Raw genomic sequence first — 25,983 nt, 5'->3', positions numbered from 1 at the left:
TTTCTAAATGTCATTCAAACACAAACACTCTCAAACTAATCATTATAATTTTTTCAAATTAATCATTATAATTTTTCCGAACTTTTAAATAAAAAATAAAAAATAATTCAACTTTTTCAAATCTCAAAATAAAAATTATATTAAAAAATTATATTATAATAATATTTTATTCAACTTTCATCTCAACTCATCTCATCTCAATTCATTATCCAAACCATACATTATCTTACTACTATTTATAAAATTCTCATCATCTTATTTTCTAAGTATGTCATAATCTTTTATGGAGTTTTGAGCAATAAAAGAGAAAAAGCTAAATAAAAATGTTATGAAATTAAAATAATGTTAAAATATTTTTTATTATTATTTTTATTTTAGAATGTGAAATATTTGAATTGTTTCAAAATTTAAAAAAATTATAGTGATTAGTTTAAAAAATTTATAATGATTAATTTTAAAATATTTATCTTTTAATAAGATTTAAAAATAAAATAAAATGGGACGAGACAGAACATTTCGTACGTACTTGGGTTACTGGGTATCTTTTCAAACATATTACGTGTTCTGATTAATCTCCAGCCTGCAGTCAAACTCATGCTTCTGAAAAAGAAAAATGCAAGAAAGAAATCAAATCTTTCATGATTTATTTTCTCAATCACTAACCCTGTCGTTTGAACCAAAATTAAAATATTTAGATCATGAGTAGTGCTACATCCCCATATTTTCTATTTTTTATTTATTTATTTTCATTCATTTTTTTATATATTTAAATATTTTTTAAAAAAGAAAAAAATTTAATATTAAAAAATATTTTTTTAATCTCTAAATAAATAAATAAAAACACTGTCAGGAGAAATACTCGGGACCGACTATCGGATCCTAATTAAGCATTTCTCTATTTAGATTCTTTACGCCCTCCTTACACGGCCTTCTAGAATCTGATCGTGTAGACATGAGTATATTTCAGAAATTTTTAGTTCTATGCACACATGCATGCATGGCTGCTACACTGTCTGCATCAGATGGTTGAGTGCAAGAAAATAACTGAAGAAAAAATAAAGAAAGAAAGAATCAAGAAAAAGGATATAGCTCTAGAACGCGAAGCTTTCAGTCTTCTCCAGATTCAACACGTAGCAGAGTTGGTATCATAATTATAAATATTAGCTAGCTTCTTACTTATCCTAAAAGAAAAAACATTAAGAAAATGAACATGATGTCGTTTTTGTTTCTTAAGTTGATAAAGACGTTTACCTGTTCCATCAAGGGATGGGAAAAATATAGCATGAAAATGCAATACATGTAGAAACAACTCCAACTATGTGCAAGCTTATAATGATCAATGATCAGCTGCAACCCGAGGGACGATATAAATTTCACCTTCTAATTATAAATATGTGCTATCTTATGTTTTGTAGATTTCAATCACAAAGCATTTAATACATACAAAGCATTTTATTTACGTACAAATTTTGATAATTTTAGATGGAAACTAGTAGAATACGAGTGTGAATATATATTTACCAGTTAGAAATTAAACGAATTAAGTACGGATCTATCCTTGCAACTTCGAAACATGTGGCGCCCTTAACCCCCTTGTGTTTTGGCAGAATTCAGGATCCTGAGATTGTGGCGCCCCCGACCCCCACGTACGGAATCTCAGGAATCTGATGACAACACAGGTCACGCATCCCAACGATAAGTGCTCAAGTGTGTGCAACATGCAAAAGTGCACAACAAAAATCACAGCAGTTAATTAAAAATTAGCCAACTAAGTACCATAAATTTAAATACAAAGTTACCAATAGAAAAGTAGTATAGAAAGAAGTTATACAGTTATTCCAAAAATAAAATGCAAAGGGCAAAATACCATAAATAAATCTCAATACACGAGAGCAATCCCAGATCACTCCTCCAGAGGAGCCAAAGCCTAAGGCTCGTCATCCCCAACTGCATCAAAATCTACGATCGTAGGTAAGTAATAACCCAAACAACCCATGAGATAAAAATGCATTAATGCAACCAACAAACATGTGTACATGATGAAACACAAATGTGACCCCAAAACCTCATTTTACCCGAAAATGATTATTTTCCAACGCAAGCCAAATATCTCATTTGACCCAAAACATGCCATGAATAATATCTCCGCCATTTTTCTAGAAAATGACCCAAACATAAACCAACTATTTTCCAAGAAAATGGTGCTCATAACCATTAAATCATAAACCGACAACATAATCATTTATCAGACACTGTAGGCGGGAGTCATAGGCGAGACTCTACCACCATCCCTGCTTACCACGATCCCTACTGCATGCACCATAGGCGGGAATCATAGGCAGGACTGTACCACCGTCCCTGCTTACCACCATCCCTACTGCATGCACCGTAGACGGGAATTACAGGCGAGACTATACCACCATCCCTACAGTTCCTTTTCACACAAGAGGTACATATTAGAGCCCTGTAGGCAGGAATTACATGTGAGACTCTACCACCATCCCTACCGCATGCACCGTAGGTGAGAATCACAAGCAAGACTATACCACCATCCCTACTTCATGCACCATAGGCAGGAATCACAAGCTGGACTACACCACCATCCTTGCTTACCACTATCCCTATTGTCACTTTTCCTTTCTCTCAAACCGATCAATCCAATCATTTCAAACATAGTCAAAATCATCTTTTACATGAAAATCCAGTTTTTCAAATTTACACATGCACATGTATGCAATTATGAGAAAAATTAGTTTTCATTTACAAGCATGAACATACGTGTAAATGCATTGTATATGACACAAACAAATATTCAACAACCAGCAAAACCCAACATAATCCAATCACACAACAAATCCATCCTCCAATCCAACCGACCCTCTTACCCCTTAGACTCAGTCTGACGCAACCAACCAGTTCACAATAAATACGAGTCAGTGCGAAAATACATTTAAATCTCAAAAGTTCTTTGGGAAAATACTTACAGTGCTATAACATACTTTTCAAAGGATCACAGAGATGCTAGAAGTGGTAGCGCAACAATGAAACAGTGTATTTTGGACTATGGTCGTGGGTCTCAAAAACTCAACTTTTGAACGGGGACAAACGAAAACTTGGGATGGCTAGGGAAGGGCTTAGGGGTGTTGGTGAAGCTAATGGTGGTGGTGGTTGGCCATGGGTGGCGGCGTGGTTGGAGTCCACAAAGCTCAAATCGAAAAATGAGTTAGAGAAGCTTCAAAGGTGGCGGATCGGGACTGACCTTGGGTGGGTTAGGTAGCTAGGGGGCCAATGGTTGTGTAGTGAAAAGATTATTGCCAATGGTGGTGCGAAAATGGTGCGCGAGCTCAAGGTTGCCGCGGCTTGGAGCTACGTGTGAGGGAGATAGGCGGCGAGGGAGAAGCTGAAAATGGATGGGTGAGGTCGCTGGCTGGTGGGGAGAAGAATGGGAGGGGCAGTTACAGTAATGGGCGGCGCACGACGGCACTGTGGGAGGATGACGCAAACAGACTGGGGGGAGGGGAGGGGTGTTGCGTGCGGGAGGAAGAAGCAGGGGAAAAAGAATGAGAAAAAGAAAGAAGAAGGAAAAGAAAAAGAGAGAAAAAGAAAAAAGGGAAAAAGAAAAAATGAGAGAAAGAAATGAGGTCCAATCCTCACAACTTAGATCACAAAATTGATCCAACAAAAATAATTTAAAAAAAAAAGAGTTAAATAAAGTAATTTAAACGTAGTGACTAAATAAAAATAAAATAATTAAATATAACAATATGCTAATTTAAAATAAAGAGCAATTTAAATGTATAACAATAATTAATATTAAAAAAGCATATCAAAATAAATTTCACAACTTAAAAATCATAAAAATAAACCAACGAAAAATCTGTAAACTTAAAATAAGAGAACCAATATTTAAATTAGTTAAAATAATCTTTCAATTAAAATATACTAAAATATGGGGTATCACATCCTTCCCCCTTTAAATAACATTTCGTCCTCGAAATTTGTAATGTCAAACATCAACGCTAAGGCAGTTACAAGATACAACCTGAACACATTTAAGAAAATCACACGACCTCCAACACCCAATGGGTATGGGTACAGCTTGTATACCTTTTACAAAACCCGAGAATAAACCACACAAGGCATCCATTTCAAAAGATCATATTAGACCCATACCTGCCATAACTCCAGCGTCTTAAGTCTCTAGAACCTCATCTCTTGCACTACCAGGAGTCAACGCATACACCCAAGCCTGAACTACTTGCCTCTGATTAGTTCTACCACTACGATGACTGCTCTGATTCCCTTGGGTCCGATTAGGGCACTCATGAGCAAAGTGCCTCGTCTGACCGCACTCAAAGCACTGGTTCCTACCCTAATGATACTCACCCTCGTGGGCTCTATTACATCTGCCGTAAACTGGAGCTCGGCCCCCCATACATACATCGGAGGTAGCCTGCTGTCAGGCCCCAGTCCTCTGCATAAACTTCTGTGGCAACTCGGAATTGCTCCCTTCACCATCAACATTCAGTTGCTTCTTACTCGGAGGGGAGCCTACCACAACACCTCGCTCTCGCTCAGCAGTAGAGGCCACCTTGACTAACTTATGAAAGTTCTAGATTTGCAGGCATGCGACCTAACTACGGATCTAAAGGCGCAACCCTTCTTAGAAACATTCGGCCAGCAACTCTTCGATGGCTATCAAATGAGTTGCAAATCGCTCGAGCTCTATAAATTTTTGGGCATACTGCTAAACAGTCATATCCCCTTAGACCAAGTTATTGAATTCCCGTGCCTTCTGCCCTGTCACAAAAATAGGGAAGAAATGGTCGTCGAACTCTTTCTTGAAGCACTCAAAGACACAGCTGCAAAAGATCCCAACTCCATCTCTAGGAGTTCTCGCTTAGTCTTCCACCAATTAGCTGCTTCACCTTGCAGTAGGTAACTCCCATACAACACCTTCTGGGCCTCTATGCAACCACATAACTCGAATGTCCTTTCGAGGTCTTCAATCCACCTCTTGGCGGCCCGAAGTGGATCCTCTTTGCCTGTGAAGGCAGGGGTTCTATGCGCCGAAAAGCGCACATAGGTGCACCTGGCTTGCACCACCCTATTCTGCTCTCCTTGCAGTGGACGAAAATTCTGCTGAAGGAACTCCATCATCCGATTTAACGCCGTTGCCAAGGCGTAATTCCCATAGCCTCTCAGTAATTCATCTGTAGGTTCCCAAGTAGGCCTTCTTGGTCATACCATCTTCCTGCCATAGTGTAAACCTTAACCCCACTTTCAACATAAAGCAAATTAAAATATAATTATACTAAAATAAATTAAAATACAACAAAATAACATAAATAAAGTAGAATAAAACCAACAAAATAAAAGAACATATAATAAAATAGAACAAATACATTAAAATAAAAATACAATAAAAAAATAAAACAAATAAAGTATCGTACAATAAAAGAAATAAAACAATTAAAATAAAATACTTCAAACAAAATAACTTCAAATCACAACTTTAAAATTTTCTGGTACTGCACCTACGGCACATGTGGTTTTACCCAGAGCCGAACTGCTTTGATACCACCTGTGGGGCCCCTGACCCCCACATAGAGAATCTTGGGAATCAAGAAGCTCGGATGATGACAACACAGGTCATGCATCCCAACGATAAGTGCTCAAGTGTGTGCAACATGCAAAAATGCACAACAAAAGTTGCAATGGTTAATTCAAAGTTAGCCAACTAAGTACCAGAAATTTAAATACAAAGTGACCAATATAAACGTAGTACAGAAAAGAGTTATATAGTTATCCCAAAAATATAATACAGAGGGAAAAATACATAACAACTAGGAAAATAAATCACGTTACATGAGAGCAACCCCAAATCACTCCTCCAGCGGAGCCAAAGTCTAAGGCTCGTCGTCCTCATTTGCATCAAAATCTACGATACCATAAAACGGTATCACAGGTAAGTAATAACCCAAACAACCCACGAAACAAAAATGGATTAATGCAACCAACAAACATGTGTACATGACGAATCACAAATGTGACTCCAAAACCTCATTTCCCCCGAAAATGATTATTTCCAACGCATGCCAAAAATTGCATTTGACCCAAAACACGCCATGAATAATATCTTCCATTTTCCTAGAAAATGGCCTAAACATAAACCAACCATTTTCTCAGAAAATGGTGCTCGTAACCATTCAATCATATACCGACAACATAATCATTTATCGGACACTGTAGGCGGGACTCTACCACCATCCCTACTCACCATGATCCCTACCGCATGCACCATAGGCAGGAATCACAGTCGGTACTATACCACCATCCCTGCTTACCACTATCCTTACCACATGCACCGTAGGTGGAAATTATAGGCTGGACTATACCACCAGCCCTGCTTATTACCATCCCTACAGTTTTTTTTCACACAAGAGGTACATATTAGAGCACTGTAGGCGGGAATCACAGGCGTACTCGACCACCATCCCTGCTTACAACCATCCCTATCGCGTGCACCAAAGGCGGAAATCACAGGTGGGACTATACCACCATCTCTGCTTACCACTATCCTTACCACGTGCACCGTAGGCGGGAATCACATGCGAGACTAAACCTCCATCCCTACAGTCTCTTTTCCTTTCACTCAAACCGATCAATCCAATCATTTCAAACATACTCAAAATCTTCTCTCACGTGAAAATCCAATTTTTCAAATATACACATGAACATGTATGCGATTATGCGAAAATTCAGTTTTCATTGACAAACATGAACATGCGTGTAAATGCATTGTACATGACAGAATACAAATATTCAACAGCCACCAAAACCCAGCATAATACAATCACACAACAACTTCATCCTCCAATCCAACCAACCCCCTTACTCCTTGGACTCAATCCGGCACACCCAACCAGTTCACAATAAATCTGAGTTAGTGTAAAAATACATTAAAATCTCAAAAGTTCTTTGAGAAAATACTTACAGTGCTACAATATATTTTTCGAATGATCACGGAGATGCTAGAAGTGGTAGCGCAACAATGAAACAATGTATTCTGGACTATGGTTGTGGATCTCAAAAACACAACTTTTGAATGGGGACAAACGAAGACTTGGGATGGCTAGGGAAGGGCTTTAGGGTGTTCGTGAAGCTAATGGTGGTGGTGGTGGTGGGCCGTGGGTGGCGGCGTGGGCGGCGGTTGGAGTCTACAAAGCTCAACTCGAAAAATGAGTTGAGGAGCTTCAAAGGTGGCGGATCGAGGCTGAGCTTGGGTGGGCTAGGTCGCTAGGGGGCCGATGGTAGTGTGGTGAAAAGATGGGGCTTGGAGCTTCGTGTAAGGGCGATAGGCGGCGAGGGAGAAGCTGAAAATGGATGGGTGAGGTCGCCGGCCGATGGGGAGAAGAATGGGAGGGGCAGTGATAGTAATGTGCAGTGCACAACAGAGCTGTGGGAGGATGACGCAAACGGACTAGGGAGAGGGGAGGGGTGTCGCGTGCGGGAGGAAGAAGCAAGGGAAAAAAGAAAGAGAAAAAGAAATAGAAGAAGGAAAAGAAAAAAGGAGAAAAAGAAAAAGGGAAAAAGAAAAAATGAGGAAAAGAAATGAGGTCTAATCCTCACAACTTGGGTCACAAAATTGATCCAACAAAAGAAATTTCAAAACAACGAGTTAAATAAAATAATTTGAATGTAGTGACTAAATAAAAATAAAATAATTAAATCCAACAATAAACTAGTTTAAAATGAAGAGCAATTTAAATGCATAACAATAATTAATATTAAAAAAGCATATAAAAATATATTTCACAACTTAAAAATCTTAAAAATAAACCAATGAAAAATCCAATAAACTTAAAATTAGAGAACCAATATTTAAATTAGTTACAATATTCATTCAATCAAAATATGATCAGCTTTTAATTTCGACTTCCAAGCGTAGAAGCTGTCAAAGTAATACAAGGGTAAATCCCAAGATCGAATTCACAGGGACAATGAGAATTTAGCAAACATTTCATTTTCGCAAGACCACATATTACCGTTTGGAGTGACACGAAAATTTAAAATAATAAGCAAAGAGAAATAAATTCCTAAACTTAACCACTAACAATATTTACACCTAAATGTGGGTATTTACTAAGGGAGTGTAAAATGAATTATGAGTGAAATTGTCGGGACATTCAAGCATAAGTAATGCTGAAAATAAAAGAGAATCTATTTTTCTAAAATTACTAAGATTAAAGGGATTTAAAGAAATCGTATGGAAGTTGACTTAAACTTGTAAGAAACAATTAAACAAACACTTGGGATGCAATTTTCACCCACTAATTTGGTGATGGATTTACTTCTCTTTTCATTTTCTCTCAACCATTCTCTCATTCCTAGAAATCATAGTCGGATAATATAGCAATGAACCACAATTTTATTTTAATAAAACTACTTGACAAATTATATAACAATCATAGAAAGTGAAAGAAAAACATTAAAGTCATGTTACTTGTTCAAGTATCAATTGTGCCTTTACGTCTACAATTGATCTAAACCAAGAACAAAGAACTCTAATATTTTCTAGATACACATTGAGATATAATCTGTCAAGTTAATCATCAAAAGCACTAAATATTGAAGTAAATCCAATCCCAAATAGTCATGGGTTACTCATTGAATCCCAAGCTAAAAATCTAACCTATCATCTCTAGATTAACAAAATGCTCAAGAAAATTAAAATCTAACATCATCATCACTGTTTCAAATGAAAGTTACTGAATAAAAATATACTGTATCCCACAAATGTGCTGAAATCCGAAACTCAAAAGCATACAAACTTGCGGAAAATAAAATGAACTGGAAAAATAAATTGAAGAGGAAGAAACGAACGAAAATAATTCTGAAAAGAAAAAAATATACTCCCAGTAAACATCCGGAAGAAGAAAAAAAATGAGAACTGAAAACTCCAAAAAAAAACTGCCCCTGCACGAAAATTCCTCTTTTCTTTTTATCCTCTCCCTTTTTCTCTCAGCACAGCGTTTCGCTCCAGCCCAGTTATGCGTTTCGCGTCTTGTTGCAGTGCGTTTTGATCTGCCCCTTTGCTGCGCATTTCATTCCACTGCAGCCCAGCGTGAGTGCCCTGCTGCTGTGCGTTTCGTCTGCGAGAGTGGTGCTTGCACGATCCACGTCGTGCGTCTGCTGCTGTGCGTTTTGCTCAGCACCTCTCCAGCCCAGCACCGCATGCGAGCTCGCAGTGAGGCCACGATCGTGCATTTCATCTTCAGCTCAGCACCTCGCGTGAGTGGATTTGCTGTGAGGCCACGCTGTGTTTGTTTTGTTTCTAATCCCTAGCTGCTTTAGCATTTGGGTGATGCACGTCCCATTTGTGTGGCTCTTCCAAAAATACCCTACATAAAATTGAAAGTGTTAACAATGAAAAGGGTAAAATTTTGGAATATTAATTTATGGTATGGACCAGCTTCATTACAACTCTTTTTAAGTGTAAAATGTCATAACTTTACATAGAGTCAAGTATTAAAAACCAATACATAATTAAGTGCTTAATTCATTTTTTTTGTTAAACAATTCATTCACTTAAGCAGCTTCATCATGTAGTTTTTATCACTTTATCACACCCCCCAACTAGCTTTTTGCTAGTCTCTAGCAAATAATGCGATAAAAATATTGTGGAATCCAAGAGTGAGCTACTAAACTCAAAAATCTCTACAAAAGATCAATCATATTGAAATCATGGGCATTAGAATATAGTCAAGTCAAATTTTAGCTCAACACAAAAGCTTATAAAATTCTCAAGAGCTCAAACAAGGGAAATGTACTTAAGCTGGAGATCTTTGAGTGCACCAAGTGTGTGAACAGATTTCCATTTGTTAGTTTCAAGATCTCTCACAATAGTTTCAACCTAGCAACTTTTTTCAAGAAAAACCAAAAGGTCTTCACTCCAATTCAAAACCATTACGTTGGCGGCTTTCACGCTATCACGCTTTGAAAGACCCATTTTTTTTTTAACAGATCCCGGTGATAGGCAGCCTTTTCTAATGTACATGCACCATTTTTTTTTTTTTTGCATGATCTCTAGCTTGTCCCTTTTCTCATATACTTTTGCAACCTTTCTTCTTCTTCTTCTTCTTCTACTTTTTTTTTTTTTTTTTCATCACACTTTTCCTAAGCCATTAAGATATGGTTCATTGTAGTTCTTGCTAGTTGCTTAGAAAAAACCACTGATTGTCGTCAAACAAACCACAAAAAGTATCTGTTTGTGTCAATTAAGGTCATCAATCAATAGCTTTGAACTAACTTTCCCAAGTTTGAGTTGCTAAGACATATCATAAGGTCAAGTGTCAAACTTAAAACTAACCAATGAGAATTAGTGTAGCCCAAAACTGCAACTATCTGATCTTAAGTAGAGAAGTGTGAAAATAGTAGCTTGGTAGCAACAAAAAAATTCAGACCCCACAATAATTAATCATGAGAGACTAACGGTAAAAGGCTCTCCTTACCCCCCAACTAAAAATGGGCAGTGTCCTCAATGCAAATCATGAATACAACAAAGCATGAAAGAAAATAGGGCCGAAGGAAAATACCTGAGATGGCTGAAAGGATTGTAAACATAAAAATGAAACCATAAAGGAATAAACAGTGCTGAACCTGAAAAGATATATTAAAGAAAAAGAAAAAGAAAAAAAGAACAAAACATAGAACTGAAACAAATAAAAGCAGAAAAATCAAAGGAAAAGAAAGAGAAGAAAAAAAAAATTAAAACAAAACAACAATGAGCTAAGAACCAGGAGAATAAATGGGATCTTCCAAAGGAATAGAAGTATCCTCATGTGAAAGTTTTGGCAAAAAATTTTTAAGTCGTTGGCCATTAACTTTGAAAGTGTTTCCATTTTGAGGATTAGTAATCTCAACAGCTCCATATGGAAACACAGTCTTAACTACATAAGGCCCACTCCACCTCGATCTTAATTTGCCTGGAAATAGATGGAGGCGGGAATTGTAAAGTAAGACTTGCTCATTGGGCTCAAAATTCTTTCTTTGGATGTGCTTGTCATGTAATACCTTCATGCGTTCCTTTGACAATTTAGAATTGTCATATGCATCTCGCCTAAGCTCATCCAATTCTGAAATCTGAAATTTTCTCACAGAACCAGCATGGTCAATAGAAAAATTAAATTGTTTAACAGCCCAATATGCCTTATGTTCAAGCTCAACTGGAAGGTGACATGCCTTTCCATAGACCAAGCGATAAGGAGACATGTTAAGAGAGGTTTTAAAGGCTGTCCTATAAGCCCAAAGCGCATCAGTAAGCCTTAAAGACCAATCTTTTCTGTTGGGGTTGACTGTTTTTTCTAAGATGTGCTTAAGTTCCCTATTAGCTAATTCAGCTTGCCCATTCGTTTGCGGGTGATATGGAGTGGAAACTTTATGGTGTATACCATATTTTTTCATGAGGGCAGCAAATGGTTTGTTGCAAAAATGAGTTCCATTATCACTAATGATAGCTTTAGGCATGCCAAATCTAGCAAAAATGTTTTCTTTCAAAAACTTAAGCACAATCTTATGGTCATTTGTTTTACATGGAATGGCTTCAACCCATTTAGAAACATAATCAACAGCCACGAGGATATACAAATAACCAAAAGAAGATGGAAATGGTCCCATAAAATCAATCCCCCAACAATCAAAAATCTCAATGACCAAAATGGGTTGTAAAGGCATCATATTTCTCTTAGTGACTGTGCCTAGTTTTTGACATGGCTCACAAGTTTTGCAAAAATTATACGCATCCTTAAACATATGTGGCCAATAAAACCCACTTTGTAGAATTTTTGCAACAGTTTTATTTGCAGAAAAATGCCCCCCACAAGCCTCATTATGACAAAAAGAAAGAACAGCTTGTATCTCATGATCAGACACACATTTCCTTATGATTTGGTCAGAACAATATTTAAACAAGTAAGGATCATCATAGAAGAATGACTTTACCTCATGGTTGAATTTCCGTATGTCTTGAGCACTCCAATGGGGTGGAGTTTGTCCTGTCACCAAAAAATTAACTACGTCAGCAAACCAAGGCAAATTTTCAACTGACATTAATTGTTCATCAGGAAAAGAGTCAAGGATAGGGATAGTGTGATCATTTTCAACAAATGTAAGCCGAGACAAGTGGTCGGCAACTACGTTTTCAGCACCCTTCTTGTCTTTGATGATAAGGTCAAATTCTTGGAAAAGAAGAATCCATCGGATTAAACGTGATTTAGCATCCTTCTTTGACAATAAGTACTTTAATGCTGCATGGTCAGTAAAAACAACCACAGGAGAACCAAGAATATAAGTTCTAAACTTGTCTAATGCAAAAACTACAGCAAGCAATTCCTTTTCTGTGGTAGAATAATTTCTTTGGGCTCCATTTAAAGTTCTACTTGCATAAGAAATGACATGTGGGAACTTATTTATACGCTGTCCAAGAACAGCTCCTATGGCTACATCACTAGCATCACACATTATCTCAAAAGGAACAGACCAAACAGGGGGCTGCATGATAGGAGCTGTGGTGAGCAAAATTTTCAGCTTATCAAAAGCATCTTGACAAGAAGAGGTCCATTCAAAAGCAACATCATGCATAAGTAACTCACACAAAGGCTTAGAGATAGAACTAAAATTTTGAATGAATCTCCTATAAACCCAGCATGCCCAAGAAATGATCTGATTTCTTTTACTGTTTTGGGTATAGGAAGCTTGGAAATAAGTTCAATTTTAGCTTTATCAACTTCAATACCTCGTGATGAGACTATGTGACCAAGAACTATGCCTTGTTGGACCATGAAATGACACTTTTCCCAATTGAGAAGCAAATGCTTCTCTTCACACCTGGCTAAAACAGCTTGTAAGTTAGTCAAACATGCATCAAAAGAACTGCCAAACACTAAAAAATCATCCATGAATATTTCCAAACAGTTTTCAATCATGTCATTGAAAATACTAAGCATACATCTTTGAAAAGTAGCCGGTGCATTACATAGTCCAAAAGGCATTCTTCTAAATGCAAAAGTGCCAAACGGACAAGTAAAAGTTGTTTTCTCTTGATCTTCGAGTGCTATTTCTATTTGGTAAAAACCAGAATATCCATCAAGAAAGCAATAGAAATCATGACCCGCAACTTTTTCTAGCACTTGATCAAGAAATGGCAAAGGGAAATGATCTTTCCTAGTGGCGGCATTCAACTTCCTATAATCTATACACATTCGCCAACCAGTAGAAATCCTAGTAGGAATCAGTTCATCTTTCTCATTTTTCACAATGGTAAGCCCAGATTTTTTTGGAATTACATGAATGAGACTTACCCACTTGCTGTCCGCAATAGGGTAGATGATTCCCACGTCAAGTAATTTTAAAATCTCTGTTTTTACCGCCTCTTTCATGGTAGGATTTAATCTCCTTTGCATCTCCCTAGAAACTTTAGCATTTTCTTCTAAGTAAATCCTATGAGTGCACACAAGAGGATTTATACCTTTTATATCTGCGATTGTCCACCCAATGGCACCTTTGTGTTGCTTTAAAACTTCCATCAATTTCCCTTCTTGATCATGAGAGAGTTGGGCTGAAATCACCACTGGATAGGTGCTGTCCGGTCCCAGAAATGCATATTTCAAGTCATTTGGCAATGGTTTCAGCTCTAGTGTGGGGATTTCATTTGCTGAAGGCTTCAAACTTGCTGTCAACGGTGGGAGTTGCTCAATCTTTGGCCTCCATCTCCAATTTATTTTCTGCATTAAAAACATGAGAAACATCAATGGGGGTGTCATCAGTGAGAAGTTCACAAAAATTTTCTAACTCAAACAGCAGGTTAGTGGGCTGGTATGCCAAATAAGTCTCCTCCTCAAGGATGCTTTCCAACAGATTCACTTCTTGTACATCTTCCAAGTCTTGAGGTTGCCTACAAATATTGAAAATATTTAATTCAAGAGTCATGTTCCCAAAACTCAGCTTTAAAACACCACTCCTACAATTTATTAATGCATTTGAAGTAGCAAGAAAAGGTCTCCCAAGAATCACAGTATAAGGAATGATAATTGAATTCAACCAGCTGTGCTTCAATCAAGCAACACAGCAACAGCTGTGCTTCAATCAGCTGTGCTTCAATCTCAATCGAGCAACACAGCACAAAATCAGCCGTGCTTCAATCAAGCACCACAGCTCAACACAGCACGTGATCCCAGCAAGTCAACTAATGGCTATACTTAGGAAATAGATCAAATATGTCAGCTGTATATAGCTGTGTATTTAATTTATATTTTCTGTATAGCATTCTTTCTATATTTTGTACACTTTCCATAGATGGATCAGCTTGTATATGCTACTATAAATATGGAATGAAAGCACACTCTCTATCTCAACTCGTGAGATAGTAGTTTCTCAAAACTTCTTTATGGTATCAAGAGCCTATACGGGTTGATAGAGAATTGTGTGTTTTTTTTTTTCCTTTTCAATGGATTCCTCTGCATTCTCTGGTTCTTCTACCAACTCAGACCCCTATCCTTATCCAGCATCACAAAATGTCGCCAATTATGTCTCTCTCAAATTGAATTCAACCAATTTTCTGCTTTGGAAAACACAAATGCTAAACATACTCGAAAGTTATGATCTTCAAGGATTCATAACAGGTGATGTTTCAGCACCATCTCAATTTCTTCAAAATGACTCATCTCAGCCTAACCCACTGTATCAAAAGTGGCGCAGGTCTGATAGATTGGTTAAAGGTTGGCTTATAGCTACACTTTCTGAAGAAGTGTTAGGCATTGTTGTTGGTCTAAACACAGCTTCAGAAGTGTGGAATGCTCTTGTTCATGCATTTGCAAGAGTATCCTCTGATCGAAGTCTTGCTCTTAAGCACAGACTCACCTCCATCACAAAAGGATCTGATTCCTTAAGTGATTACCTAAGGAGGTTTAAGACCATCTGTGATGAACTTGCTGCTATTGGCAAACCAGTGGCAGATCACAAGAAGTCTTGGTGGCTTCTCAATGGCCTTGGCAAGGAGTTTGAAGTTTTCACAGCAACCATGCTCAGGCCACCAGTTCCAGCATACTCAGAAGTTGTCACCCTCTTGGAGAGCTACACAGACAGGTATAAAATTGATGCTAACCCTTCACTTGTGGCCTTTTATGGACAGAAGTCCTATAAGCAAAAGAAATCCAATGCAAATCCTGGCTCCTTTACATCAAAGGGTCGTGGTTTTGTACAAGGACAGTCCACTGGCTCCAAAACAAAGGCTGAACAAAGCTTTAACAATCACTCTCGTGGCTCCCCTTCCAACTTCAAATCTGCAAACAAAGAAGAAGTTTTCTGCCAGATTTGTAACAAAAGAAATCACACTGCTTTAAGGTGTTTTAATAGGTTTAATCATTCTTTCACAAATGATAGCCTCCCTCAAGGTTTTGCAGCATTCAAAATGGAAGACAACTCTAAAAATTCTACATGGAATCCTGACACTGGTGCTACTGACCATATGACTGCAAATGAAGGTATTCTTCACTCACTGACTCCTTACACAGGTCATGATGGTATAATGGTAGGTAATGGGAAAGTATTACCTATCACACATGTTGGTCAGGCCATGGTTGGCCCCCCTACATCTCAGATTATCTTAAATGATGTTCTTGTAGTACCTGCTATAAAAAAGGACCTATTGTCTGTTAGCAAGTTAACTACTGATTACCCTCTGAAATTTGAGTTTGATTGACATGGTTTTGTGATAAAGGACAGGGTAACACAGAAGATAGTGGCAACAGGAAGGAACCAGAAGGGCCTATACACTTTTGATGCTGCCTCAAGTTTTCCAAATAAGGAGAGTTTCTATTCCTCCAGATTTCGATCCACAAATAAAGTTCAATGGCATCAAAGGCTTGGACATCCAAACTCGAGAATTTTAGACTTTCTATGTAACAAAAAGTTTATTACTCTTGAGTCAAAACAAACTTCTACACAAATTTGTACTAGTTGTCAAATGGGGAAAGCCTCCAAGTTGCCTTTTCTTTCTAGAGACAGCACTGTTAATGTTCCTTTTGCAAAAATCCATTGTGATTTATGGGGACCAGCTCCTACTCCTTCTAGGGAAAAATATAAATTCTATGCTGTTTTTGTTGATGAAGCAACCAAATTTTCATGGCTGATTCCTCTCAAACATAAATCTGATCTCCATTCTGCTTTTGTTCAGTTTCACATGCTTGTACAATGTCAATTTGATGCCAAAATTCGTGTCTTCCAAACTGATGAGGGTGGTGAGTTCAATAACACTACACTCCTTGCATACCTTCAAAGTCATGGCATTCTTCATCAAGCTGCCTGTCCCAAAACACCTGAACAAAATGGAACAGCAAAAAGAAAGCATAGAAGTATCACAAACTTAGGTTTGACTATGATGTTTCATGCTAAACTCCCACCTAGGTTCTGGCTAGACTGTTTTTCCACTGCTGTTTTCTTGTTAAACAGATTGCCAACTCCTGTGCTTAACATGGACTCTCCTTTTTTCAGACTTTATGCTAAACACCCTGATTATAGCATACTTCGAACTCTTGGATCTAGATGTTTTCCATATCTTGGAGAATACAGGTCTAATAAGCTTGAACCAAAATCTTTGCCGTGTGTCTTTATTGGCTACAGCAACAAACACAAAGGCTACAAATGCCTTTATCCACCAACTGGTCGTATTTTCACCTCAAGACATGTTGTGTTTGATGAATCTGTCCTACCTTATTCTGAACCAACACTCCTCTATGACTCCCCTACAATTGAGGGGGAACTTTCAACCTTCACTGAATGGCAACAGAATATTTCTACAGAACCTGCAAAGCAGCCATTGCCTTCTGCTTATGCTTTCCCTACAGCCATTCAAATTGAGACCATTTCCCCTTCATCTCCTATGGTTTCAAACTCTATTCCACACACAGAAAATCTGCCTCTACCATCATCACTCATTTCTGTTCCAGCTACTGAGCAGCCAACTCCTCCACCTCATCCTATGCAAACAAGGTCTAGGTGTGGTATTCACAAACCCAATCCTCGATATGCAGATTTGCATGCTTTAACTCCTATTCCTTCTGAACCAAAATCCATAAAATCTGCCCTCAAACATCCTGGTTGGTCTGCTGCAATGGAGGAAGAACTTGATGCTCTTGCCAAAAATAATACTTGGGAATTGGTTCCAAAAACTGAGGGGATGAATATAGTTGGTTGCAAGTGGATCTATAAAACCAAACTAAAGGCAGACAGCACTCTTGAGAGACTTAAAGCAAGACTGGTTGCAAAAGGTTTTAGTCAAGTTGATGGGGTGGATTTTACAGAAACTTTTTCACCAGTGGTCAAACCTGCTAGCATTCGCATTGTCCTTACACTTGCCACTGTTAAACACTGGAAACTGCATCAATTAGATGTTAAGAATGCCTTCTTACATGGTTTTCTTAACACTCCTGTTTACATGGATCAACCACCTGGTTATGTAGATCAAAATAGATCTCAGCATGTGTGCAAGTTAAACCGAGCATTGTATGGTCTCAAACAAGCTCCAAGAGCCTGGTTTGATAGGCTAAGTGACTTTCTTTTGCAGCTTGGTTTCTACTCAAGCTCGGCAGATCCCAGTCTTTTTATATGCCACTCAGATCAGGGACTCCTTATTCTTCTCCTTTATGTAGATGACATGGTAGTAACTGGTGATAATCCAAAGAAAATTCAATGGTTGATATCTCAGCTCAGCCAACAATTCTCAATCAAAGATCTGGGTTTTCTACATCATTTTTTGGGAATCCAAGTTCTTCAAGTAGGTACTGATCTTTTTCTATCTCAGCACAGGTACATCATGGACTTGTTGACTCGAGCCAATATGCATGAATGCAAACCCTTGGCAACACCTATGCCTTCCAAAGCTCAACAATCCACTGCCTCTGAGGAGCTGTTTCATGATCCAACAACTTATAGAAGTCTTGTGGGTGGTCTGCAGTACCTCACATTCACCAGACCAGACTTGTCTTTTAGCGTGAACTATGTCTGTCAATTCTTGCAAGCACCAACACTGCATCATTTCCAGCTTGTCAAAAGGATCCTCAGATACTTGAAAGGCACTGCACACCTAGGCATTCACATCATGTCCAGCAGCTCACTCGACTTATATGGGTTCTCTGATGCAGATTGGGCAGGTTGCCCAACCACAAGGAGATCCACCTCAGGCTATTGTACCTTTCTTGGAAGCAATTGCATCTCTTGGAGTGCAAAGAAGCAACCAACAGTTGCAAGATCAAGTGCAGAGGCAGAGTACAGGGCTATGGCAGCCACTGCAGCTGAATTAACTTGGATTTCAACTCTACTCAGAGACCTTGGAGTGCCCTTACTGAAAACACCATCTCTTCACTGTGACAACATGAGTGCCCTGTATATGACAGTCAATCCAGTTCTACATGCTAGAACAAAGCACATAGAACTTGATTACCATTATGTCAGAGAAAAGGTGGCACTCGGCTCCTTGGAAACAAAATTTGTTACCTCTCTTGCTCAACTTGCAGATATCTTCACAAAACCTCTGCTCAAAAATCAATTCAAGTTGTTGCGTGACAAACTTGGTCTTTGTTTTCTTCCACAGCCAAGTTTGAGGGGGAATATAAGGAATGATAATAGAATTCAACCAGCTGTGCTTCAATCAAGCAACACAGCAACAGCTGTGCTTCAATCAGCTGTGCTTCAATCTCAATCGAGCAACACAGCACAAAATCAGCCGTGCTTCAATCAAGCACCACAGCTCAACACAGCACGTGATCCCAGCAAGTCAACTAATGGCTATACTTAGGAAATAGATCAAATCTGTCAGCTGTATATAGCTGTGTATTTAATTTATATTTTCTGTATAGCATTCTTTCTATATTTTGTACACTTTCCATAGATGGATCAGCTTGTATATGCTACTATAAATATGGAATGAAAGCACATTCTCTATCTCAACTCGTGAGATAGTAGTTTCTCAAAAACTTCTTTAAGGTGCTTGAAAAGAAGATTTTGGTGTCAAGTGAACATCCAACACAACAAAATCAACGGGATAAAAGAATTTATCCACTTGAACCAAGACATCCTCAACAACTCCTCTTGGCATTTTAATAGACCTATCCGCTAGTTGTAAAATTATAGGAGTTGGTTTTAATTCACCCAAACCAAGTTGCTCATAAACATTATAAGTCAGCAAATTCACACTTGAACCTAGATCTAACAATGCTTGACCAATTTTTGAACTTCCTATAACACAAGCAATTGTTGGTGAACCAGGGTCTTTATATTTTGGTGGGGTATTACTCTGAATTATGGCACTGACCTGCTCAGTAAGAAAAGCTTTCTTTTGCACATTTAATTTTCTTTTAACCGTACACAAATCTTTTAGAAACTTAGCATATGCAGGAATTTGTTGAATAGCATCCAACAAAGGGATATTAATCCTAACATGCTTGAATATTTCTAAAATTTCAGATTGGTGTTTGTCTTTGTGCAGATGAACCAATCTTTGAGGAAAAGGAGCAGGTACAGGACATGAAATATTTTCAGTTTCAGTTTCATTTTGTTCAAACTCACCATTTTCAGCCTCATTTAGTACAAGTTTAGAGACCTTACCAGCCTTGTCTGAACCTTGAGCTGGAATGTTCACCACCTTACCATTTCTCAAAGTAGTGACCGCCTTCACTTGCCTCACATTTGAGCTCTCAACCGCTCCTTGTGGTGGTTGACTTTGTGGATTGGGTTGAGGTTGTGCAGGAAGTTTTCCTTTCTCTTGAGAGCTCCAAGCCGTAGTCATCTTTGTAAGTGTGCTCCGAATGTCATTTATCGCTTGAGAGTTTTGATTGTTGATTGTTGCTTGACCTTGCATAAACTGCTGCAAAGTGTTTGACAATTGATGCATCGTCTCCTCAAGACCCTTCTTTTGCATTGGAGGTGCTTGAATTGCGAGTTGAGAGGGTCCTGGAGCCAAGGCTGCTGGAGCTAATTGCTGGTCATTCCTCCACCCAAAATTTGGGTGGTTTCTCCATCCTAGATTATAAGAATTAGAATAAGGACCAGAATATGGTTTTTGTATCATATTTACAGCATTAGATTGGTCCAACAATACCTCTTTGAATGCGGGGATCGTGGGACACTCATTAGTTGCATGCCCATGATCCTCACATATGCCACACTTCTCTAAATTTTTATGGACAGCATGCACTTCATTTACCCTTTTCAATTCCATAGCTTCCATTTTTCTAGACAACAAGGTTAACTTAGCACGCAAATCATCATCTTCTTTCAAAGTGTATTTTCCATGACCAGACTCAATTTGCCTAGACCTATCATGCACATCAGTTGTGTCCCAAGATTGAGCATTTTCAGCAAGGTAATCAAAATATTCAAATGCTTCCTCAGGCTCTTTGTCAAAAAATTCTCCATTACATATGGTTTGTACAAATTGGCGCATTTTAGGTGTCAAACTTTCATAAAAAAAACTTATCAAACGCCAATTTTCATAACCATGATGAGAACAAGCATTTAAAAGATCCTTAAACCTTTCCCAACTTTGATAAAAAGTTTCAGAATCTTTTTGGGTAAAGTTCATGATTTGTCTTTTAAGTGCATTTGTCCTATGTATTGGAAAAAATTTCTTCAAAAATTCAGTTTGCATTTCCTGCCATGTGCCTATAGATCTAGGTCTTAATGCATTTAACCATGTTTTAGCCTTATCTTTCAAGGAAAATGGAAACAACTTTAGTCTAATAACCTCCTCAGTGCATGTTGGGTCCATGAATGTAGAACAAACCTCTTCAAATTCTTTGATATGAAGGTACGGATTCTCGGAATCCATGCCATGAAAATGTGGAATTAATGGAATCATTCCAGGTTTGAAATTAAAGATATTTGCATTCAAAGGTAGGATTATGCATGAGGGGGTACTAGTTCTGACAGGTTGTAAATAATCTCTATTCTGATTCACTACTTCCCGATCATGATTCTCATTTTCAGCCATGGTACTATTAGTGTCAGAAGATGACTCAAGAGAAAGTGATGCTGAGGTAAAATATGCTTGTGATTCTGTCCTAACCAACCGAGAAGTTTGGTCCCTAGTCCAACCAGTCATACAAACAAGAACAGAAAATAAAAGAATATGCAAGACAAACAACAACAAAATAAAGAAAAAAAAATAAAAAGTAAAAAATAAAAAATAAAAAATAAAGTTAAGAAAAATGTCACCCAAGTTGTGAAGAGGTTCACAACGCTACAAACGTCTTCTCAACAATATGAGAATGCTTTGCTAAACACCAGTTGTCCCCGGCAACGGCGCCAAAAACTTGATCAGCTTTTAATTTCGACTTCCAAGCGTAGAAGCTGTCAAAGTAATACAAGAGTAAATCCCAAGATCGAATTTACAGGGACAATGAGAATTTAGCAAACATTTCATTTTCGCAAGACCACATATTACCGTTTGGAGTGACACGAAAATTTAAAATAATAAGCAAAGAGAAATAAATTCCTAAACTTAACCGCTAACAATATTTACACCTAAATGTGGGTATTTACTAAGGGAGTGTAGAATGAATTATGAGTGAAATTGTCGGGACGTTCAAGCATAAGTAAAGCTGAAAATAAAAGAGAATCTATTTTTCTAAAATTACTAAGATTAAAGGGATTTAAAGAAATCGTATGGAAGTTGACTTAAACTTGTAAGAAACAATTAAACAAACACTTGGGATGCAATTTTCACCCACTAATTTGGTGATGGATTTACTTCTCTTTTCATTTTCTCTCAACCATTCTCTCATTCCTAGAAATCATAGTCGGATAATATAGCAATGAACCACAATTTTATTTTAATAAAACTACTTGACAAATTATATAACAATCATAGAAAGTGAAAGAAAAACATTAAAGTCATGTTACTTGTTCAAGTATCGATTGTGCCTTTACGTCTACAATTGATCTAAACCAAGAACAAAGAACTCTAATATTTTCTAGATGCACATTGAGATATAATCCATCAAGTTAATCATCAAAAGCACTAAATATTGAAGTAAATCCAATCCCAAATAGTCATGGGTTACTCATTGAATCCCAAGCTAAAAATCTAACCTATCATCTCTAGATTAACAAAATGCTCAAGAAAATTAAAATCTAACATCATCATCACTGTTTCAAATGAAAGTTACTGAATAAAAATATAATGTATCCTACAAATGTGCTGAAATCCGAAACTCAAAAGCATACAAACTTGCGGAAAATAAAATGAACTGGAAAAATAAATTGAAGAGGAAGAAACGAACGAAAATAATTCTGAAAAGAAAAAAATATACTCCCAGTAAACATCCGGAAGAAGAAAAAAAATGAGAACTGAAAACTCCAAAAAAAAAACTACCCCTGCACGAAAATTCCTCTTTTCTTTTTATCCTCTCCCTTTTTCTCTCAGCACAGCGTTTCGCTCCAGCCCAGTTATGCGTTTCGCGTCTTGTTGCAGTGCGTTTTGATCTGCCCCTCTGCTGCGCGTTTCATTCCACTGCAGCCCAGCGTGAGTGCCCTGTTGCTGTGCGTTTCGTCTGTGTGAGTGGGTCTGCGTGAGAGCTACTTGCACGATCCACGTCGTGCGTCTGCTGCTGTGCGTTTTGCTCAGCACCTCTCCAGCCCAGCACCGCATGCGAGCTCGCAGTGAGGCCACGATCGTGCGTTTCATCTTCAGCTCAGCACCTCGCGTGAGTGGATTTGCTGTGAGGCCACGCTGTGTTTGTTTTGTTTCTAATCCCTAGCTGCTTTAGCATTTGGGTGCTGCACGTCCCATTTGTGTGGCTCTTCCAAAAATACCCTACATAAAATTGAAAGTGTTAACAATGAAAAGGGTAAAATTTTGGAATATTAATTTATGGTATGGACCAGCTGCATTACAACTCTTTTTAAGTGTAAAATGTCATAACTTTACATAGAGTCAAGTATTAAAAACCAATACATAATTAAGTGCTTAATTCATTTTTTTTGTTAAACAATTCATTCACTTAAGCAGCTTCATCATGTAGTTTTTATCACTTTATCAAAATACACTAAAATACTGGGTATCACAGAGATGTTGGCCACTTGGGTCATACACACCTACGCAATCTGACAAGAAAGTGTGTGTGTACATGTACCAAAATGGTGTGTAGTTAATTTTCAGCGCAAAAATAAAATGGACAGTCACTAAAATCTAACAGTACTAGAAAAATTAAAACGTCACTTTCCAACTAATCCATAAGTCTCAATTCTTCAACCATAGACAAGAAAATTATTACAGTCGGCTCATAATAGTAAAAGGCTAAAAATACACTTAATAACAAATGGGAAAGTGACCCCAGTCCTCACTCCTCAGCAGAGCCAGACCTCCATATAATTCAAACCCATTCTCTACATCAAAATCTACAATTCCGCAAAATAGAACCACATGTGGGGACACCATAGTAAGATTTCACAAAATATCAGCAAGTACAACTAAGACCAATTCTTAAAACTACATATAGGTGGAAAATGAGAAATGATGCAAACATAAATATAGTGAAATATGACATTTGACATTTGCAATTTATCAAACTCAAGTATGCACCCATTTATCACACAAGATGTTACCACCCAAAAATCACGTTTTTGTTTTGTAAACATCTGTTTTAAATTAAGATATGCACCATGGTCCCCCCCTATGGACCACCCACAAGCTCTGGCTCCCTTCATCTTGACCATGCGTGTGATTTCGTAACAAGCGATACCCAATTCCACGTCCTGCACGTTTGTGGCCAAACAAACTCTAGCCTCCACCAATAGAGAGACAAGGACGTCGACTAGAGAATGTTACCATCTCGCCTAAGCCTATTGTCGCCTGACGACAACCCAAGGAAGGCCACTCAGTTTTATGCCTCCCGAGTGACCAGAGGAGATCCACCAAGATAATGCTCAATCTCGATTTGGGGTTGTGATACGCATGCATCCACATAATCCTTTGACACTAAAAACCAATAGCTTTACAAATCTCAATTTTACCCACACAAAACCAAAGTCCAATTACAAGGATATCAACAATAGGTATAAAATACAATGCAGCCTAAAATGCAACATTTAATGCTTGAGTGACAGAGTAACAACAACATAAATATTATGTTTGGGCAGGTTTTAACAACAAAATGCCCAATATTTAAACAATACAATCAATTCCAACACATCGCACCCAAACTATAATTTTTAATCTCAACACTCCAAAAGGCCCTCCTCGACCACCACATAGAATCACAACCAACTATAGTTCAATCCAATGCTCTACAAGAGCCCTTGGCCACCACACATATTCACAACTAGATTGCATGATACACAATCTCAGAATTTTCCAACAAAAGTTATTTTAAAGGTTAGTCTGAGGATTACTTATAGCTCGGAGGCAACCTTGTGGACTAACGAAGAGTCTCGAACTTAGTGACTGGTCATGTGTGGTACCCTCAACAATGACACTGTCGTCCTTTGAGGCATCGTGTGTATGTCTCGAGCAGCTAAAGGTAGTGTGTGCGTGTGCATACATTGCTAGAACATAACACTAGAGAGGAGAGTGAAAGAGAAAGTGAGGGGAAACAGAGAGGGAGGGGGTTGGGTGGCCAGTTGAGTTGGCAGTGGTGGTTAGAGTCACTGTAATGAGTCACTGATAATGAGAGAGAGGGGAGAGAGAGGAGAAAAAAGCAACCCCAAGAGCCAGGGAGGCTTATTGCCATGAGGCGGTGGTGGTCGACGTGGCTAGGGGGTCACGGTTGTAACTCACAGAGAGGGAGAATGAGGTGTGGAGAATTGTTTGATGTAAGGGAAACATAGGGGTGTTGAGGAGCAAAGGATGGCAAAGGTGGTGTTCGTAGCAGGTTGAGAACAGAGAAGGTGAAAGGAAGGAAGGAAAGAGCGAGATGGCGGTAGGAGGGAGCTCTAAGGGCAACTATGAAACTGAAAGGGAGGGGAGCTTGCTGTGGTAGGTGCTGCAAGGTGGGGCAATGGTGGCTAGGATTTTGAAAACCCCATACGGCAAAACTTCCCAAGAGGGTAAAAGAGTGAATATTTGGGTGGTGAAGGTGAGCTAGAAGTGGGGTTCTACAACAATGTGTGTATGTGTTGTGGTTGCATACAGTGATGGTAGAAATCCTAACTAAGAGGAACAGAGGATGAGAGACACAAAGAGAGAGATCTACGAGAGGAGGGAAATGAGATCAAGAGATGAGAGGAGAGGGAGCTTACCAATGCTAGTGAAGTAGCTAGGGGCGGAGGTGGCTGTTGTGACATGACGACACATCAAGGTAGAGAGGGAGAAGGTGTAACGCCCCGACCCCGAGGGTCTGAAGAGTTAACTCAAAATACTTGATAATCAACTCTAACATTGCTAATACTCTTCCAAAAGTTTCAAATCCAATGTAAACACTTCAAATTTAATTAACGACACATATTCGTATATAAAATCCTCAATACAGTAACCCCAAAAATTACCAACTTTTCTACATGTCACTTAAACTCACATTTCAACAATATAATTATAAAAAATAACCAGTATTCATCGAAAGCTTTCTATTCTTAATCCACTATTCTTAAGTCATCTCACCCAATTTTTCATAGTCCTGATCCTCAGCTGAAATATCCAAAAATTATCTGCAAATATTGGAGAGAAGAGGGGGTGAGTTATCAACAATTCAGTAAGTAGAGAACATATACAAGTATGCAAACATGAGCATTTACAGATTTCAGAATGCAGAATAAAACACTTTTTATTTTCAAAATGTAGAGTCAGAATATGTTATCAAAAATATCAGAGCAGAAGTTCACAATATTCTTATAAAAATTCTCTTAGCACAGCATAACTGAAACATCATATCAGAATAGAATTCCATGCTTAACCCCCGTGGTATGGTTGTCCAAACCCCGACGGCCAACCAA

General features: G+C 38.2%; 1 non-coding gene and 1 pseudogene across 1 annotated transcript; one reads left to right on the top strand and one right to left on the bottom strand.

Moving 5' to 3' along the window:
• Positions 1 to 10,791: 10,791 nt before the first annotated feature.
• Positions 10,792 to 20,500, bottom strand: LOC109004083 (annotated as a pseudogene).
• A 49-nt stretch (positions 20,501 to 20,549) lies between these two features.
• Positions 20,550 to 20,656, top strand: LOC118344945. Its single transcript, XR_004798672.1, has one exon. It is a non-coding gene; the product is annotated as a small nucleolar RNA R71 (small nucleolar RNA).
• Positions 20,657 to 25,983: the final 5,327 nt, after the last annotated feature.

The sequence above is a fragment of the Juglans regia genome, chromosome 16 (genome assembly GCF_001411555.2).
Source record: "Juglans regia cultivar Chandler chromosome 16, Walnut 2.0, whole genome shotgun sequence".
In the NCBI taxonomy this organism is placed as follows: domain Eukaryota; kingdom Viridiplantae; phylum Streptophyta; class Magnoliopsida; order Fagales; family Juglandaceae; genus Juglans; species Juglans regia.
Note: the sequence above shows the minus strand (reverse complement) of the source record. Positions and strands in the feature narration are given on the sequence as shown.